Genomic DNA, 19,588 nt, shown 5'->3' with positions numbered 1-19,588 from the left:
TCAAGAAACCTTTGTGTTTTGCTTTCTGGGTTTTTCGTCTGCCTCCTCATCGTCCACCCCACCTCCAAAATGCAGCCCAACGGGAGTAGAGACTATTCCTGTTTTGTTTGATGCTGAATCCCCAGCATGTAGAACAGTGCCTGGCACACAGCAGACACCAATATCTAAGAATGAATGAGCATGCCTACACCGATGCACCCACCTGGAATTCTTCACCCATCTTTAACTTTCTAACAAATGGAAACATTCCTTCAAATTCCACCTCAGGGGGATCCTCCTCTGGGACCTCCTCCCCCTTCCTTCCCCTCACTCTGTCCTTCCCCGCCCTGGTCAGTTTCACCCAGTACACCTATATGTCATGCATATCTGCAGTATTACACTTATAACAACATATCACAATTATTAATTTACTTTGAAATCCTTGAAAACAAGATCACGTCTTACCTTTTCATCCTCAGCAACTAAGGAAAGGCTTGGTACATCGCCATTAAATGATTATGGAATTAACAGGAATATTTTATAATTACAGAGGCTATGTGCACCCTAAATTTTAATGTTACACCTGGTGAATCTGGTTAAGGTGTAAAACAGAGTTCTTTGTACTACTCTTACAAGTCTTCTGTAAGTTTGCAATTACTTTAAAAATTTTAAACACACATGCAAATGTCTGACAAAGCCCTTATTTAGATCAAATATTTTTCCTCACTATAATATCACACAAGACTGGAATGAGCACAGTAAAGAAAAGTAGTTATAGACATTGACCTCAGTTGTTAAAAAGAAAAAAAAATTGAAAATCTTAAGATCTTCAAATCTTGTTACCTCTCTCCCCCAATCTGTTATGTGGATGGTATGTGTATCACCTTGAGATACATAAAACTTTAAAAGTTATCACTCATAGATTGTGACTAATATTAAAAGACTTCAGACTTAGATCCTTTCAGACTAAGATTAAGCAGAAAATGGTAATAGTAAAAAAAAAAAAAAAATTGAAGCTGCCTTGCCTTAAGCCACCTGAAAGATATTCTTTAAACGAATCTATTAAGGAAAGGTGATCTACCTTTGTCATAGAGTTCTGAGAAAATGCAATTCTACACAGCCATAACTGAATAACAGTTCGATCTAACAGTAGTCTGTTGGAAGTCTGTAATTTACAATGCTTCAGGTTACCACTGACAAGTTGAATAATACACTGTTTCTGCCCTATGGAGACTTAGGGCTCTTTAAAGTACTGGAGGATAAAAGAGGTGACTGGGGGAAGAGAGAAATGGCTGAAATAAAATTGGTTGGCTGAAGCTGGGCGATGGGCACATGAGGGTTCATCATGATCCTCTACTTTGTGTACTTAGGGGGAAATATTACAGCAGGCTTTGCTGATCGTTCAGCATTACACGCCTGGAATTCTGGTAATCTCTGCATTCATCCACCCATCCCTTCTTTACTGTTAAGTTTCTTTTTTTTTTTTTTTAACATCTTTATTGGAGTATAATTGCTTTACAGTGGTGTGTTAGTTTCTGCTTCATAACAAAGTGAATCAGTTATACATATACATATGTTCCCATATCTCTTCCCTCTTCCATCTCCCTCCCTCCCACCCTCCCTATCCCACCCCTCTAGGTGGTCACAAACCACCTAGCAGATCTCCCTGTGCTACACGGCTGCTTTCTTAATGGGAGGAACTTCACAAGTCTTACCTTCACAAATTCAGAAGCGCCTAAAACAGTTCCTTGTGCATATTAAAGAATTGTTAAATGTTTCCTGAATTGAATTTGATCGTCACATCACATTTATTAATTTAACAGGAGAAAACAGTCTACCACACTGACAGTTATAAAATGATTCCCATGAGCCAGGCTTCTAACAAATCAAGAATTTGATCTCAAGTGTGCCCAGTAAATCAGATTATGTTCTTCGATGGCCAGGTCTTCCAATCTCTCCCTCAGAGGCTTCACTTTTGATTAGCCGTGCTTCCCCTCTTAAATAAATCCTTTCAACAGGTTCCATTCTCACCTAAAAACAAATACCCTCACCCCCCACAACCCATCCTGGGCTCTCGTCATTCTCAGAAATTCCCTGTCAGCTTCAAGCCATCCTCCCCTCCCCCTCCCCCTCACAGGACCAGGCTCTCCTCTCCATCATCCCGACATCCCGACAGACACGTGTGCCCAACCCACCAACAGACAGCCTAGAGGTCTCAATTTAAAAGTCACTTCCCCCAGTGAGGTTTCCCTGACCGCCCACTCCCCTCCCAGACCAGCTTAGGGCCTCCTCTCTCCCTCCTTCTTTCTCAGTCTTCCTTAAAGATACACTGCACTTCATTGCAGTGACTGTGCTCCCAGGCAGGAAGCATGCCTGGTTTGGTCACCACTGTTTCCCCCATGCCTGACACGTTTCCAGGAACAAAGGACAGGCTCAACAGGCATCAGGTGAACGAAGGCAGCCCAGGGGGCAAGGCCTCATCTGTTCTGCAAATATTTCCGGGGCACCATCATGTGCAAGGCCCATGACAGCCTTTAGTGGATTCCTATCAAGCCTTCAACAAGCTTACCGTTCACTAGGAGACATAAAAGAACTTCATCACGAAAAGAGCATTTACACGTCACCTTACAGTTTATGAGATGCTTTTATATCTATGATCTATTTGATTTTCCAATAATCTTAAGTATCATCTCTCATTTTACAGATGAGAAAACAGGTTTCATACACAAGTAATTTGCCCAACATAATTCAAAAAGCAAATGTGTACTATCCAGATAAATCCAAGTCATGATTTAAGGTAGAACAGTGCTGCAGAAACCCAAGGTCCTACGAGAGCTCCCAAGAGAGGTTCCTACTCTTACTGGAATATCATGGAAGTATCACTTTGTGTTGATCCCTGAAGAATGGGTCCACTGGTAGGAAATGAAAGAAGGGCATACCAGGCAGAAGGGACAGAATGAACACAGAGAGTGCTGAGTGACTATGCAGTGTATGTCCAGGAAACAATGAACAGAGTGGATAGGGAACGTAAGTAAAAAGTTAGAGCTACGACTGGAAAGTGAGGGTGGTTAGATCTGTAATCTCTGCGAGATAAGGGCCGTCTCTCTTTTGTTCTTATGTCCCCAGAACCTATTACAGGTCCAGAGCAAGTAGAAACATCAAAGATAACTGCCAAACTGAGTAACTGTATAGGTACACTAAACATGCCTCTTCTGTAGGCCTGCCCATAGCTCCCACTACCCTCAACAGCCATGTTCTCTACCATCAGGCACAACCAGTGATGAGCACATGAGGACACGTGACTGCTCAAAAAGATAAGCTGGGCCAGTCAGATTCCTCTCTCTAGAACTGGAAATTAGAAACCAGAGACCCAGTCATTGCAGACCATGAACAAAATGATACAGTTTTGAGGCAGCCAGTCAGCAGAGAGAGGATCCAACGATGTGAACAGAGAACACTCCTCATAACTGAGAAAACAAATGTGGCCCCTGAGAGATCTACAGAAGGTGGAGCTGCCTTAGATCCCGATTTCTTTCCGATTCTCAGTCAGTCCTGCAAATCTCCTTTTCCCTGAGGTAAAAGAGTAAATCTCTGTCCCTCGCCTTCTAAACAGCCCTGACTAACACAGTGGCAGAGAAACTGAGCAAAAGCAGGAAGAGGGGGATGGCACACTCACATGATCCTAGGAAAACTTCCCCCAGCAGTGAATGCGGCCCAGAATCGGACCCCTGGATACCAGTCAGACAACCCACAGGAGAGGGGACAGGCGGTAGGGATGCAGAAGAAATGAGAGAGATGAACTTGAACAGTATAAAATCCCCCATATTGGACCCTTTGACCTACCAAAATATCCAGAAGAGAGATTCTGAATGTAGAAATTTTAAAAAATATGTGACCAGACATGAAAGAACTGGCAAAGATGACTAGATACCAAGCATAGGTGATGAGAGGATGATGGTGCCACTAACAAAAAAAAAGTGCAGTCTGGAGAAGGTCAGGACTTTCCTCTGTTTGGTTAGTATCCCCTCCTTCCCCACCACTCCTGCATGCTGAATGTGAGGTACTCGAAAAAACCTGGGTTGGAGAATCCACCCAGTTTGGGGAAGAACAGATCTGCAAATCACTCACACAGAGTGTAAAACAAAGACCCTCATACTTGTGTGCATCAAAGTTACTCAGGAAGCTTGTCAATACACAAATTCCTTGGGCTTCTCCCCCAGAGAATCCTATTCAGTAGACCTGGGGCGCAGAAACTGACATTTTAACAAGCACCCCGAAATGATTCTGATGAAAGTTTCCACGCTAGCAAAGCTAGAGAACAAAGAACACAACCTTGCCGCTGCATTTCTCACCCTCGGCTCTGCATCAGGTCTCCTAGGGTGCTTTAAAAAAATTTAGATGGCTGATCTTCAGTGCTGTCAAAGTGGAGACGGTGACAGAACGTATCACAGTCACCTACCTGAAGGGGTGATTCCTGAGCCACACCCCAGGCCGGCTGAATGGGAATTCTGAGGGTAAGGCTAAGAAAGCTACATTTTTAACCAGTGCCCCCTAGCGGCTAGCAAAGATAGCTCCATAAATAGTTATTAATAAAATATTCTTCATTGGTTTAAACCTTACTATGTGTCAAAACAATTTTAAAGAAAAATAATCCAACGTTACTGGCTGACAAATCTCTTCCCTATAAATAAATCAAGGAAGCGTCGTAATCGATGGCTTGCTGACATTTTGCTGATATAACGGCCTGCACAGGACAATGGAGTAATGGAGCCCAATATGAAAGCAAAGGGAGAAAAACCAACCACCTCCTCCGTGTAAGCCCAAGGAAAGAAACCTCGAACGCCTGCCCTAGCGGTACCAGCTAAGGGGGTTCTCGAGGTGGTGGGTGTGCCTGCGGCTGCTCCGAAAAAATAACCAAAAGACACTTGTTTCACTAGCATCCCCCATCTCAGCCCCCCCCCCAAAAGGCTGACCACCTGCGACAGCAAGTCCAAGACCTTCCCGGCGCCCCAGCAAGCGCGGACCCGCCCGGAAAGCCGGACACCGGCCCCCCCCGCACCGCGGCCCCGCACCGCCCCCTCCCTCCCCTCCCTCGACCCCGCACACGCACTCGGCCTCGCGGTCCCCTCACCCGGCCACGGCCCCTTCCCCACACCCGGCCTCACCCTTCCTCCGCTCCCTCCTCGCTCTGCCTCGGCCCCCTACACACCCCACCACGGCCCCTCCCTGCCGACCACCACACTGACCGTCTCAGAACCTGGCCCCAGGACGGCTTCCACAGCTCCGGCGGAAAGGGCCCGCTTTGCCGCAGGCGCTGTCAGAAGACTAGAAAGGGAGGGACCGCGGCTTTCAGCGCGTCGCCCTCACCGTAGCCGGCAGCCATTTTTCCCCCCGTCTCTGCAAACTGACAGATCACGTGACCCTGGCTGAGGGGCGGGGTTGAGGGTGGCCACGCCCCGTGTCTGTCTGCGGAGCCCGAAGGAGGCGGGGCTGGGTGGGGCTGCTGGCGCCGGCTGGAGCGAAGCGGGGTAGGCGGGCTGCGGCGAGGGAAGCGAGTCACCCAGCCCTGCCTCCCTCGGCACATTCTCTCTGGCCTCCAAATTTTGGCGTATTTTGGCAAGCGCCCCAGGCAATATTTTCTTCATCTTCAGTGTCACTCTTCATATTATGGCGAGTTTCTTATCCCAGTTCACCATTATCATCAAAGCTTATGCAGAGAAATAAACCGCAATTATAACTTCAAACGACTCTGCAAACATATTGCGAAGGGAGGCTAGCTGAAATCCCGTCCTCCTGAACCCAGAACACCTGTGGGATCTAATCTCCCGGCCCAGAGAGCCCACCGCCTCCCCCGCTTCCTCATTCCCCCCTCTGCAGCCCGGCAGACCGTCCTTACCCGGGTCTCTGCAGAAGGAACTTCTGACCTGCTGGCGGCCAAACGTGATTGACCACTTTTCCACTCACAGTTTCCCTCGCGACTCCCTCCTGGAAATGTTCCCCTCCCTCGGCTTCTGTGACTCTGATTCTCCTCGTTTTCCTCCCATTTCTCTAGCTGCTCCTCTCAGATTTCACCTCCCTTCAAATTGGTTAATGTTTCCAGAATTCAGCTCAAAGCTGGACTCGTCACCCCACCACCCCCCCCCCCGACCTGGTGTGATCCTCCTGTTCTGACACTGTCGGGGGACCTGACTCCTGCCCCCATCCACCGAGGCAGGAATTGGGAAGTCATGCACCTCCTCCTCCGCCCCTGCCTAATGTCATCCAATCAGCCCACACCGCCTGATTGCAGCCGCCTTCATCACCCCTGAGCTGCTTAAAGGCTTCAGAAGCTCCCCACCAGGACTACATATCAAAAGCCCCCAACTACCCTCCCTGCCTCTGCTGGTGCCCCACTAACCGTCTCCCCAGGAGACTGGGGATCATGTCACTTCTTTGATTAAACTCCTCAGCAGCCTTCCATTTCCATAGAACAGATTCCCAAATAGTACTTAACAGGCAAGTCTCCTCTGGAGCTGGCCCCTGCCAGACTTCTTGCCATTGTACTGTCCACCACTCTCCTCCCATCCTGCCCCCACCCTAGGCTGGCAAGTTCAGTTCCCGGAACATTGGGCCATATGCTCTTTGTCATCTCCATTTTGTTTCCAAAGTGTTGTTCCCTCTCCCCTGGATATTCTGTCCTGCCTCTTGTCCAGCTGAGTCCAACAGATGAATTCTATTTGTCTTTTAAGAGGCAGCCTAAGCAGTCCCCTCTTGTGTAGCTTTCTGCATGACCTCAACCAGGGTTCATCGTCTGTATTCACCTTCTTACTCCACAGTCCTGGGGCATAGTAGGTATTCCAAAAGTATGTGTTAAAGCATATTTAACCGGTTTCCATGTCTCTCCCCCACTATAAGGTTCACTCCATTCTTACTCCACACCAGCTTCCCTCACCCTGTTTAGAGCAGTGTGTGGCCTTGGAAAGCGTTTAAGGAAGAAAGAGCACCGTTTACGTCTTCGTCACACGCTTTGGGGTGTCCTCTCGTTGTGCACGCATGCCACACCAACATCTGATGGAGCCGCACGCTGGCCCCTTGTTGGCTTTTTCCATGAGTTGCCAGAGTGATCCATTTCAGATGCTTTTCAATGGTGCCCAAAGTTGGCACATCAAAATCATCTGTAGATCTTTTTAAAAATCAAAACTCGACTCTTGTTGGGGATTTTTTAAATATCTTCCCAGCTGATTCCAACGAAACATCATTCTCAGACGTGGTTCTTGTCCCACTGTGTCCAAATCGGTGATAGCAGATATGAGTATCCCTTTTCAGTGTCAAGCAGGTTTTTGAGGACCTACACAGTATAGCAGGTGGCCTTTTAGTAGCCACTGGTTGTGAAAGCAACATGGGAATTGGAATCTGTGGTTTCACAGGGATCTATGGCCCCAGCGTGGGAGCCAATGCTCTCGTCATAAGGAACCATCTGAATCATCAGCAAGGCATTTGAAAGGCTTTCTTTTTTGTTCTTGTTATTTTGGGGGTGGGGGGTGTTTTAAAAATATTTTAATGAGTGCATTTCAATATTATTGGTGTCTCTTGTAATCATATTGATTTTATTTTTATCTATTTAAACACATTCTGAGAAGGCAGTCGTAGGTCTTACCTGTCTGCCAAAAAGGACTAGAACACAAAAGTGGTTAAGAATCCCCGGGCAAAAATATTAAAAATGAGATGAGACTTCCTACACTTCCTGACACCTCTGGGTTACCATGTGTGAAAAAGCTGCACTCTCATCCCACAATGGTTAAATTTGTTCCCAGGATTCCTAGTACTAGGGAAAATCTGGATTACTCTTCTTCCAAGAAAGTTGTCTGTACATTAAACCTTGTCTCTGAGTTTCTTGAGCTTCTGAGCTACTCTCCGAGAGATTTGCTCTTCCCCTGGGATGTTGACGGGCTTTCTGGATGAGCTTGGGGACACAAAGGGAAAATGTGGATTACATATCAGAGATTGGGCCCTGCAAGATCTCACTGAGGTGTGTCGGCTGTGAAATGGTGGCTCAGGGAGAAGGGGTCTTGAGTCCCTAAGTGCTTCCCCTACGGAACACCATTTTGAGAAGAGAGCTGCCCCCATGACAGTCCTCACCGTTCCAGACCGCCTCACCATGACCACCCCAGCCGCTTCACCCCGTAAATTCTGTAACTCCAGGAAGCCACGCCTGGTCGGTGAGCTAGCCTCTCCACAGCAAGTCCAGGAGGCTTTAGGTCGGCTTATGCCCACCAGGTGTGAGCCACACTGAGCAGCAGTGAACCAGCACGGCCAGAACGCCTCTCTTGGGGACAACTGGAATATAACAGAAAGCAGGGGGGGCGGGGGGGACAGGAAGCAGTGGTCCTCCAGCTTAGGTGGCCCCAAGCACCGCTGCACCGCAGCTGGCAGCTTCTCAGTCAAGGACTTTGCAAATCCCCGTCTAGAAGTGGGACATTGAGTCCCAGACACTAAGACCATCACCCACACTACCTGAATCCCCTCCCCACTTCTTCTCCCCGGATAAAAATCCTGAAGATATTCGGTGTACAAGTTGTCCTTTCAGGCACATTTTAAAAGCAGTCCAGATGACAGCCTGGAAAGAAGCTACTAGAAACAGGCTTTCCTTTGGCAAACGTTTGAATGGAAGATGAGAGAAGGGTCAGGTTCAAGGATGGCAGGAAAGGGGAGAAGCCTTGGAGCAGGGAATAGGGTATCAACTAGGGTCTCCCCTCCATTGCAGGTCTGAACTGGGGACGGGAGAAATTTTACGTTTGGGGTTTTATTAATAGTCCAGCCAGGCATTTCATTACGAAAATGAGAATGTTTAATGACCAAACATGACTAGGTGATATTCAATGATCCAAGAGTAGTGAGAAAAATTACAAAAATTATGAGACCTATTAGAAATTTTGTCTGGGAAACAAGAAAGAGACGGAGCACTTACAGGAGCTGCCCTGAGGAAAAATAAAGTTGCTTTTTTTTTAAGTATCGTTGATTTACAATGTTGTGTTAATTTCTGTTGTACAGCAAAGTGATTCAGTTATACATACATATACATTCTTTTTTTATATTGTTTTCCATTATGGTTTATCATAGGATACTCAATATAATTCTCTGTGCTATACAGTAGGACCTTGTTTAAGTAGCTTTTTGATCCCACTGTAGCCCATTCTTCTTTATCTACATTATGGTTACATTTAATAAATCAAATATTTTCCAACTTCTGCCAAATGCTGTTGACTCCTTTCATAGTTATGGACTCAGACTCTCATCTTGTGATGATACGACTGCTGTAAAATCGAACTGAAATGCTTTCTCCTCAGTTTTGTTTCAAATGAATCACTCTCTCCACTTTCATTGGTCTTTTTATGGTTTATGCAGCTCGCCTAAATCTTTCTGGCAGAGGCATCCTAAGGGTTTCTTGCTTCAGCAGAATCCCTCAGATCACTTCGAGAGCCTGTCTTTTTTACTTGTCATGTATATGGAGGAGGAAAAATGTGAGTTATCTTTCCATTCCTCACCACTCTCCCCACCAAAACTGTAATTTTAATCACGCTTTCATCTTTTTCAACAGATCAGCATATTGGGATGATGATTTCAGCAGTCCAATCTTTTTACATGGTTTCAGTTTCATTGTACATCAGATTTTCCACGGAAATCTTAAGCTGTTTCACATACCATCTTGCTTTAAAAAATGTTTTTCTCTGACTCTAAAAGGAATATGTGTTCATTATAAAGTATTTGGAAAACACAGAAATATTTGAAGAAGAGAGATCTCCCCTAATTTACCACTCAGAGTTCCCTGACATCTTAAACAGAGATTTGAAACAAAAACTTTATGGACGAAAGTCATTACTTTAAACATTTCTTAGTGAGAAGGGGAGGGGTAACAGGGAGGTTCCTAAGATGTCATTTTTTGCCTTGAAGAGTGATGGTTGCTGCTATCGTTTCTCTTGATAGCTTTGCCAATCTCCTCCCTGACTCATTTAATCAGCGTGTTCCTGCTACATAAAAAACAGGTGGAAGGACATTTCCTCAACTCTGGGATGGTGTCAGAAAAAAAAGGAACACACTCCCGGACAGAGTTAAGAACAGATTTGAGAGGCAACAGAAGAGGGGCAAATATATAACCCTGCCTTCAAGTGGGGGGCGGGCAGGGAGTGGTGGAAAAAGAGTCAGACAAAGAGTTGGAGGAAAGAGAGAGTTATAACTGAATCAGTATAAAAACGACGTTGGGTTTTAGAGGTTGGCAAGCTCAACGTAAGTCAAACGAAACTACCAGCAGGGCAGACACACATTGGTGTTGCCAACCCATCGCCTTGCCATGGCTGTTTTAGTCTCTCTAAAAGCTCTTTTCGATCATCAAATTCTTGGGAATTCCCTGGCGGTCCAGTGGTTAGGAATCGGCTCTTTCACTGCCGTGGGCCCACATTCAGTCCCTGGTGGGGGAACTAAGATCCCGCAAGCCGCGTGGCATGGCCAGTAAATAAATAAATAAACAAATAAACAAATAAATAAAAGTAAAATACTAATTTAAAAAAAACTGCCAAATTCTTACTCACTAACAGAGATTGAAGATTTGGGGCCCCACTATGAGAGTTCAATCCAATTAGGGAGATGGGTAATATGCTAACAGAAAGTATTATCAGCTCTGGATGGCATAGGCTAAGCCCCAAGGACATGGTAGCTCAGAAGAGCGAGCGGTGTCTGGGGATTGGTGGGAGGAGAGCAAAGCCCTCTAAGCAACGAGGAGACTAAGCAGGGGTCAGGGGAACTATATCGACCAGGAGGTGGGAATGGGCGTTACATGGTCAGGAAATCCTACTCAAGGTTGACACCCAACCGTACTCGTTTTGAGTTTTATATCAAAAGCATTTTTAGGGCAACCTTAAGTTAGTAAGAGGTCTAGTGCTTTGTTCCCTTCTTGAAAATGTGGAACTCTTTCCATTTCCAGGATGTCAGCATCTCGTTCTAGCTAAGTTGGAACCTTGAATCCCTCCTAGCCTCTGAAGCCAAAGTTCACTTATCAGCACGGACTCCCATAAAAGCGAACAAGAGCTGGAACAGAAAGGGATAGTTAACATTGCATTCGGTCCACTGGTTGAGTTTTTACACCCCTTCAGTTGGATGAGACTATGAATTAATGTTTAATTTTATTGTGCCATAAAAATTATGTAATTCAGATCTGCTAGTTGGTATATGTTTTGAAATTACACCTGTCTCTTACCTTAATCATGAAATTTAGTGTTATTTTTTCATATTTTAAATTATCAAGCAGTTTTCGCTTGCTAAAGATACATTAGAAATTTAGGACAGCACATCACTTAACATAGCATTAAATTCAACTCCTCTGTTACTAATGATTCTAATCATATAACCTATAGCTTTCTTTAAAACCAACATTTGGGGGGAGGGGTAAATTAGGAGTTTGGGATTAACATATACACACTACTATATATAAAATAGATAACCAACAAAGACCTACCGTATAGCACAGGGCTATACTCAGTACCTTGTAATAACCTATAAGGGAAAAGAATCTGAAAAATAATAAATACATATTTATATATATATATTTATATATATACACACACATGTATATATGTATAACTGAAACACTTTGCTGTATACCTGAAACTAATACAACATTGTAAATTAACTGTACTTCAATTAAAATATTTATCCTAAAGATAGCTGCTTTTCCATGTGTTTCTTATGAAGTATTAAATCTTTTCTCCTCTACTTCCAAATTGCCTACCAAGTGGTTCTTTATTAAGTTAAATTGACCTCAGCTTGGTTGATTGATGCATTTGGGTATCCTTGAGCCAATACAACACTGTCTGAATTACTATCACTTTATAATAAATTGTAATATTTTCCGGGATTACCCTTCCTGGCCCTTTGAGGTTCCACTATTTATCCGTAAAGTTCACAGTAACTGACACTTTTCATCAACATCAGACATTTCTCTAACATTCTCTCTTCTCCCCTTCTGGGACTCCAGTCACTCACAGGCTAGACCTTTTCACCATATCTTCTACAGCTCCGACTCTCTTCTCTGTGTTTTCTAACTTTGTTTTCTCTTCATGCTTCTCTCTGGATATTTTGATGTATGCTGTGAAAGGGAAGAGAGTAACTACAGTTTGGAGGAAGCTAGGAAGACTTCTCAGTCAAGATAAGATTTGAGCTGGTTCTTCCAGCAGGTAGAAGCATTTTAAGCAGGAATGTGAGTGAGGTATAGTCAAATAATGACGAATACAGTTATATAACCAGAGTATGGGCGGGGTGTAAAGAAAAGTAGATAATACCAGCCAAATAGCAGTGCATCAAGATATCTGAAAACCAAGCCTGAAGCAATGTGCAGTCAGTATAAAACTTGGGTAACCCCAGCTAACAGAACCCCCTGGAGACCTACTAGGAGATTACTCACAAGAAAATAATGAAAAAGCTACAGGATGTCTACTTAGGGATAAACCAGGAATATCAGTAGAGGCTTTCAATTGTACGATCAGGCTCCATTCACTCACTCATTCATTTTACTCACCCAAATTCACGAACCCCTGTTATGTGCCAGATGCGTCTTGAATAAGTGAACGGGCCACTATAAGCTTCACTCAGCACCCTTCTAGATGCCAGGGATGCAGCAGTGAGGATACAATCCCTACCATCACCCCTCATGGACCTTATATTCCAATGAGGAAGACAGACAACAAGTCAGCTCTAGTCAGCAGACAGAAGTAGGTGCCATGGAGAAAGGGAACATGCAGAAGATGGTTAAGGTGCGCAGGCGCAGAAGCCAGGCACTGTCTGGAGGAGCAGCAGTTCAAGTGCACCACCTGGAGGAAGAACAGTGCAAGTGCACCACCTGGAGGAAGAACCGTGCAAGCAAAAGGGACAGTAGGTACACAGTCGCAGAGGTGGCGATGTGCTTGGTGTGTTCAAAGTACAGCAAGGGCAGGGTGGCTGGAGCAGCATGAGAGAGGCGGGAAAGGAGGAGGTGAGGCCCCAGAGGCCAGGGTGGGCAGGGCCTCTTCTGCGACAACAAAGGTGAATTTTACTGCAGGTGAAAATAGGGTTTTGACAGAGAAGGAACACAACTGAGCTGTTTTAGAAAACTCATTCTACCTACTGTGTGAAAAATGGACCTTCAGGGGTAACAAGGGAGGGACGTAGGAGACCATTTAGGAGGCATTTGTAGTAACACAAGTGAAGGGTGACAGCTTGAACAGGGGCACCTAGTAGTGGAAGGAAAGAAAGTCAGGTTCTAGGTGTATTTGGAACAAGATGTCCTGGGATACCCAGCACTGAAGCATCTGGAAGATGGAAGACAAGGTCTGTAACAGACGGAGCCAGAAGCTAGTCTATAAACGTTACTTCTAACACTAGGCAGGTACAATTGTAAGCAGAAGATCTACACCTTCTCAAAAAGGATGTTCTCTCCTGTCAGAATATGTTTCAGGAAAAAAGTCAGGCAAATTCCCAATGGAGAGACATTCTGCAAAATACCTGACCAGCAGTCCTCAGAGCTGTCAAAGTCATCAAAAACAAGAACAGTCTGAGAAATTGTCACAGTCAAGAGGAGCCTAAGGGGACATGACCACTAATGTGTCCTGCAAGGCATCTGGGGACAGAAAAGGGCGTTAGGAAAAAACTAAGGCTAAGGAAATCTGAATAAAGTGTGGCCCTTGTTCAGAATTGGTTTATTAGCTGTGGCGAACGTACACACTAACGTAAGATGCTAACGATTGGGAAACACTGTGTGGGGATATGTGGAAACTCTGTACTATCTTCACCACATTTTCTGTAAATCTAAGACTATCCTAAAATTAAAAGTTTATTATGTGTCTAAACTATTTTATATACATATATAAAATAAACTTTTTTTTTTTTTTGCGGTACGCGGGCCTCTCACTGTTGTGGCCTCTCCTGTTGCGGAGCACAGGCTCCGGACGCGCAGGCTCAGAGGCCATGGCTCACGGGCCTAGCTGCTCCGCAGCGTGTGGGATCTTCCCAGACCAGGGCACGAACCCGCGTCCCCTGCATTGGCAGGCGGACTCTCAATCACTGCGCCACCAGGGAAGCCCTAAAATAAACTTTTTATTTCAGAATATAAGTATTTTTTTTACAATGATTCGGCACTTACTTCATTCTTCTTTTTTGCTGAATCACACAATATAGAATTCATCAGAATCCCCGTGCTTTTAGGACTGAAGGCTGTAGCAGTCTACAGGGCTGTAGCAGTAGCATTACTACAAACTGACTACAGAGCAGAGAGCTTAAGCAGGGCAGGGAGGAGTAAGGACACGGGCTAAAATCACTGGAATGTAAGCACACATGGTGGCGTCAAAGAGTTGATGGAGTCTGTCTACTAGAGGAAGTGAGATGGCAAGTTGGAGGGGGTTGGGAGTGGAGTGCTGGAAATGGAGACCATTGGTGATAACAAGGTCGGGGGGCAGGTCAGGGAGCTGGGAGGCCAGTGTTGGCAGGCTCTTCTCTAAGGATATTGACATCATCAAGGGCCTTGTGTTGGAGACTGACAGCAATCAGGCTCTAATCTTTTCTAGTGGGGAGTTACCCAGGGAAGTCTGGAGATGGAGGCGGGAAAGAGGGATGATACGCGCTTCTAAACTCCAGTATTTTAGGAGGTGAGCAGGGACCGCTGTCTGCGTGTGACAGTGAGTAGGAGGGAGGGCACCTGCCCCACCTCCAGGCCCAGTGATGAGCTAGGGAAACCAGTTACTACTTGTGAGGTCAGCAAGGGATGTCACGTCCTGGGAGAGACGTGGGTTTTCATTAGAGCAAAAGGTGGAGGAAAGAGCCAGAGGAAATAGGAGAGATTTTACTAACAACGTGCCATGTGTCCCAGGAGAGTGGCAGGTTTGGGGGAGTTGGGGAGGGGAGTGCAAGATGGGTGTACAGAGCTGCAGGGGGATAGCAAGCTTTCTATTTTCAATAGTGATGAAAATGGAGATGACTTGGCAAACATAAACATGTTGAAATGCTGTGACTCCAGACATAAACGACACTTCGATGTACTCACTGTGGCAGCATGAAGTTCAAATTGTTTAGCCATTCACACAGGAAGTTGCACCATCATATACTAAAAATAGCTACTCACATTGTGGTTTATGGGTCCGTATTTCTAATGGAATAAAACGTCAGGAGCACATGATTATTGGCATAAAATTCCTTAGTTCTTCATTATTAGTCAGTCTCTCCCTGAGCAAACTGATTCAGAAGGTCAGGTGACAGTCATCTGGGCTGTTTGCTTATATTGGATCTATCGTGAATCATTCCATTATCCACTTTTCTGTTCTTGATGAAAGTTTATAAGAGTTTTAAATGATTTTATCTGTATATGGCCTAATGTGCCCCTGAAAGAAAAGTACTTGCAGGAAAATACTATGCACCAGTATAAAGGGGGAGAAGCAGATGTGACTTATTCTCTTCCTGCTTCAAATTCATTTATAAATGAACCAGACAACTGATTTTCTGTTTTTTGTTTTTTTTTTTTTTGCGATACGCGGGCCTCTCACTGCTGTGGCCTCTCCCGCCGCGGAGCACAGGCTCCGGACACGCAGGCCCAGTGGCCATGGCTTACGGGCCCAGCCGCTCCGCGGCATGTGGGATTCTCCCGGATCGGGGCACGAACCCGCGTCCCCTGCATCGGCAGGCGGACTCTCAACCAGGGAAGCCCTGATTTTCTGTTTTTATGGGTTGGAGTAGGGTTCAATGAACATGTGGTTTATTTAACCTGCATATTAACTACATCCTTCATTTCTCTCTTTTCTTCTTGCTATTGCCCCTCTAAGTAAACTTAATAGGTGAAATAAGGAAAGAGAGGTACAAAATATAAGTGAAAAATGAAGGTTACAAAATTATTTTGCAAACACACACGTTTATCTAGCAACAGGAAAAAGACTAGAAATAACCCCAGAATATTAAAATCGGTTATCAGTGACAGAATGATGGGTGTTTGTTTGACTTATTTGAATACATTTACGAGCTACGATGTGCCTAATATAAAGGGGGAGGGATAATCAGTTAGTATGGGTGTGGAGGAACCGATGAAATAATTCCTAATCTGAAGGTCTGGATAGAAAATATTTAATCTTGCCTACAAAACACCTTCGGTCTTAATGTTAAGGTTTTTATTTTTGGCCATACTGAAGATTTCCTAAAATTAATCAAATTCCACAAAACCTTGTTGCTTTGTGTGAAAGGCAATTTATTAGTATCAAGTAGTATAGGTTGCTTCAGTTTAGCAAATGCATAACGATGACTGATTTTCTAAATGATTCTGTTTATACCCATACCTGAGACGTACGTGGTCCTCGTGCCTTAAATGTGGCCTCAAGGACTTAAGCATCTTAGTTTGTGTCTCTACCACACAATGTGGAGACTTTGGGAATCTATTCCTACATCAGCCACAAGTTGATGGTAATGAGGGTTCTTGGAAATGGAGGTCCTGCAGCTAAAGGAATTAGTTTATGAGTCTGGGGTAAGTATCAGATAATTATGAATTTACATATTGTTCTGCATTCATCACTCTACTTCCTTCTTTGGTTGTGCAACTCTGAACAAATATATATTAACAACTACAGCACTGTGTGGTGAGTGTAAGGTACATATGAGAATAGAGAACCTGCGACTGGAAGGCTCAGGAAGAGCTGCCTAGAGAAAAGCATCTGTTTGACGCTTAGCATTCATCTTAGTACCTGGCATATAGCACAAGCTCACTGAACATTTCTGGCTGTGACGATCAGGCTGCATCCCAGTGATGAAGCAGGCGTTAGCTGGAGGAGAGAGGTGGGGGGGGATGTGGTGTAGATGGTAATTCTGGGTAAAAGGAGCAGCAGGTAGGAGTCAAGGGAGAGGGACGGGAGGAAGTATGATTACCCAGCGTGGCTTGAGCATAAACTGCCTTAGTCTGTTCAGACGCTGTGACAAAGTACGAGAGACCGCGCAGCTTCTGAGCAGCAGAAACTTATCCCTCACAGTTCTGGAGGCTTGGAGTTGGAGACCAAGGTGACAGCATGGTCAAATTCTGGTGAGAGACCTCTTCCAGGGTGCAGACTGCAAACGTTTAGCTGTATCTTCACATGGTAGAAGGGACAAGGGAGCTCTCAGGGGTCTTTTTCATTTTTTTTTAAATAACTTTATTTTATTTATTTATTTTTGGCTGTGTTGGGTCTTCGTTGTGGTGCGCAGGCTTCTCATTGCGGTGGCTTCTCTTATTGCGGAGCACAGGCTCTAGGCACGCGGGCTTCAGTAGTTGTGGCTCGTGGGCTCAGTAGTTGTGGCTCACGGGCTCTAGAGTGCAGGCTCAGTAGTTGTGGTGCATGGGCTTAGTTGCTCTGCATCACGTGGGATCTTCCCGGACCAGGGCTCGAACCCGTCCATGTCCCCTGCATTGGCAAGCTGATTCTTAACCACTGTGCCAGCAGGGAAGCCCTCAGGGGTCTTTTTTAAATTGAATTTTATTTTTGATTGAAGTAGAGTTGATTTACAATGTTGTGTTAGTTTCAGGTATACAGCAAAGTGATATATAGATATATATCTCTATATCTTCTTTTTCAGATCGTTTTGAAACGATCTGTCTTTTATAAGGGCACTAAATCCCATTCATGAGGGCCTCCCCTCATGACCTATCACACCCACAAAACCCCATCTCCAAATACCATCACCTCGGAGTTAGGATTTCAACATGAATTTTAGGGGGACAGATTCAATCTACGGCAGCATATGTGTACTGGGAGGGGTGTAAATCAGGAGAGAGAAGCAGGAGGAAGGGTAAGCAGGGCTTAGATCATGGAAAGTTTTTTTCCACCATACTTAAGAGTTTGAATTTATCACAAAGGCTTTGGTTAACAGTTTCATTTTTGAAGCAGGGAAATAAAAACCCAATTTGTTGACTTTAGAGAGATGACTCGAGGCTGCAGGTCACAGAATGACATGCCTGGAGGATGCAGGACCCGTTGGGAGGTCCCTGCCATGAACTAGGTGAGGCATGGGGAGGGAAGGCCGGTGAGATGGAGTCAGTTGTCTGGGAGACGGGACACACGGCGGCTGGCAACATGTGCTGGTGGGTAAGGAAGAAAGAGTGAGAAGAGAGTGGGTGATGCACAGGCTCCTGACTTGGGTAACGAGGGAAACACTCCGGACATTTCATGGCATGAGCACTACGAGAGGAATCTCACATTTTGCACAGTTTGGGGTGTTCTGAGTTTGCTTGTGATTTCCGGCTGCAGATATTTAGCTGGAGCTGGTGGGGGCGAAGTTAGGAGACAGAGGTCAGTGTTGAAGGTAGGGCCAGCACAGAGGACCTATGAGAACAGACAAGTGTGTGAACTGGGGCCAGGACGAGGGGTCTCGGCTGACTTAGATCATCCAGAGGCAGGAAGGAGGAGAAGCGAGGAAGGACAGTTTCACAGACACTGAGAAAAGCATCTCAAGAAGAGAGTGGTCCACATAGCCACATGCTGCAGAGATTGAGTGACGCAAAGATGGAAAACTAAGTATCACATTCAGCAACGGGCAAAAAATGACCCTTGCAGAGCGTAGGAGACAATTAAGGAAGCGGGCTGCTGCGCTGACTGCTCTTTGCAGAAGATTTATAGTAAAGGTTCAGGACTGTAGGATGGACTTCAGTACTTGCGAATTTCTTCTTTAGCCTCTTCTTGAGGCTGATGATTCGTGCATTAAAAAAGCGTGGAGAGGGAAACAGGAAGTCAGCTTTCCGTGGGACTGGCGGCCCCCCTGCAGGGCCTCCTCTTCTCACGGGGCCCTGGGTCTCCGGGTGCCGGGCAGCCAACTTCCCCACTGACGGCTGTAAGCAGCTGGCGGCTAAGCTCAGATCCTAGGCCTGTTTTTATAAGCCTGTGCTCACGCTCACACTGCAAAAAGGGACGGCAACCGGTGAGCGGCATCCGTCTCCTGGGCACAGTGCGTCCAGCTCTGCCCTGGCTGGCGGATCCGGACCTGCCCTTCCGCTGGCGGGAGCCTCAGGCTGTGCTAACGGACACCATGGGTATCACTTGGGATGATGTGACAAAAAAAGAAGACACAAGCACAAAACAAAGCGTACCTGAAAAATAAAAATCCATCGTAATAGAAAGGGTTTTACCAGTAAAGGGAAATGCCATCTTTTAATGACATTAAGAATGTGAGCTGACATCTGATTCCAGCAACCAGCAGACTGAGCCATCTTGCTATAAACACCTAGAAAACTATAGTAAACAGAGCACAAAATTATTTTTTAAATCACATAGCTAAGCTTATAAGAAAGGCGACCAAATGAAAAGCTTACCAAAAAAGGCTCACATTGATGCAGTTGTGACTTCTAAGGAGGGAGGGGGAAGGCAAAGCTTGGGGCAGGTATATGGCCTCATGTGCAACGTTCTTTCTATGAAAAAAAGACAAACTTTAAACCTAACGTGGCAAAGCAGAAAGAGCTGTTCGATCTGAGCGGTGGGCACTAGAGTCTGTTTTATTGCTCTGTACTGAACCATACGCTTGAAAGAGTTTGTAAAGTCTCATTTTTTAAACATTGGCTAAACTCAATGTTTTCCTATTATTCCTTTTTCTATTTGGGGGAAGATAAGTT

The 19,588-nt window shown here is 45.3% G+C and overlaps 1 protein-coding gene across 14 annotated transcripts in view; it reads right to left on the bottom strand.

Moving 5' to 3' along the window:
- The window catches only part of KIDINS220 (kinase D interacting substrate 220), a 104,043-nt gene extending 98,042 nt beyond the window's left edge, over positions 1–6,001 (bottom strand). For 6 of the 14 annotated variants that reach the window (XM_060309795.1, XM_060309796.1, XM_060309797.1 and 3 more), the window contains exon 1: positions 5,226–5,391. The gene's annotated coding sequence lies outside the window, so the exon portion shown is untranslated. Of the gene's footprint in view, positions 1–5,225; positions 5,393–5,875 lie in introns of those variants that run through there. The other 8 variants (XM_030844566.2, XM_030844567.2, XM_060309791.1 and 5 more) reach the window with 3 other exon arrangements.
- Between the last annotated feature and the right edge of the window lie 13,587 nt (positions 6,002–19,588).

This window comes from Globicephala melas, chromosome 12 (genome assembly GCF_963455315.2).
Source record: "Globicephala melas chromosome 12, mGloMel1.2, whole genome shotgun sequence".
NCBI classification, from domain to species: domain Eukaryota; kingdom Metazoa; phylum Chordata; class Mammalia; order Artiodactyla; family Delphinidae; genus Globicephala; species Globicephala melas.
This window is presented reverse-complemented; position numbering and strand designations above follow the sequence as displayed.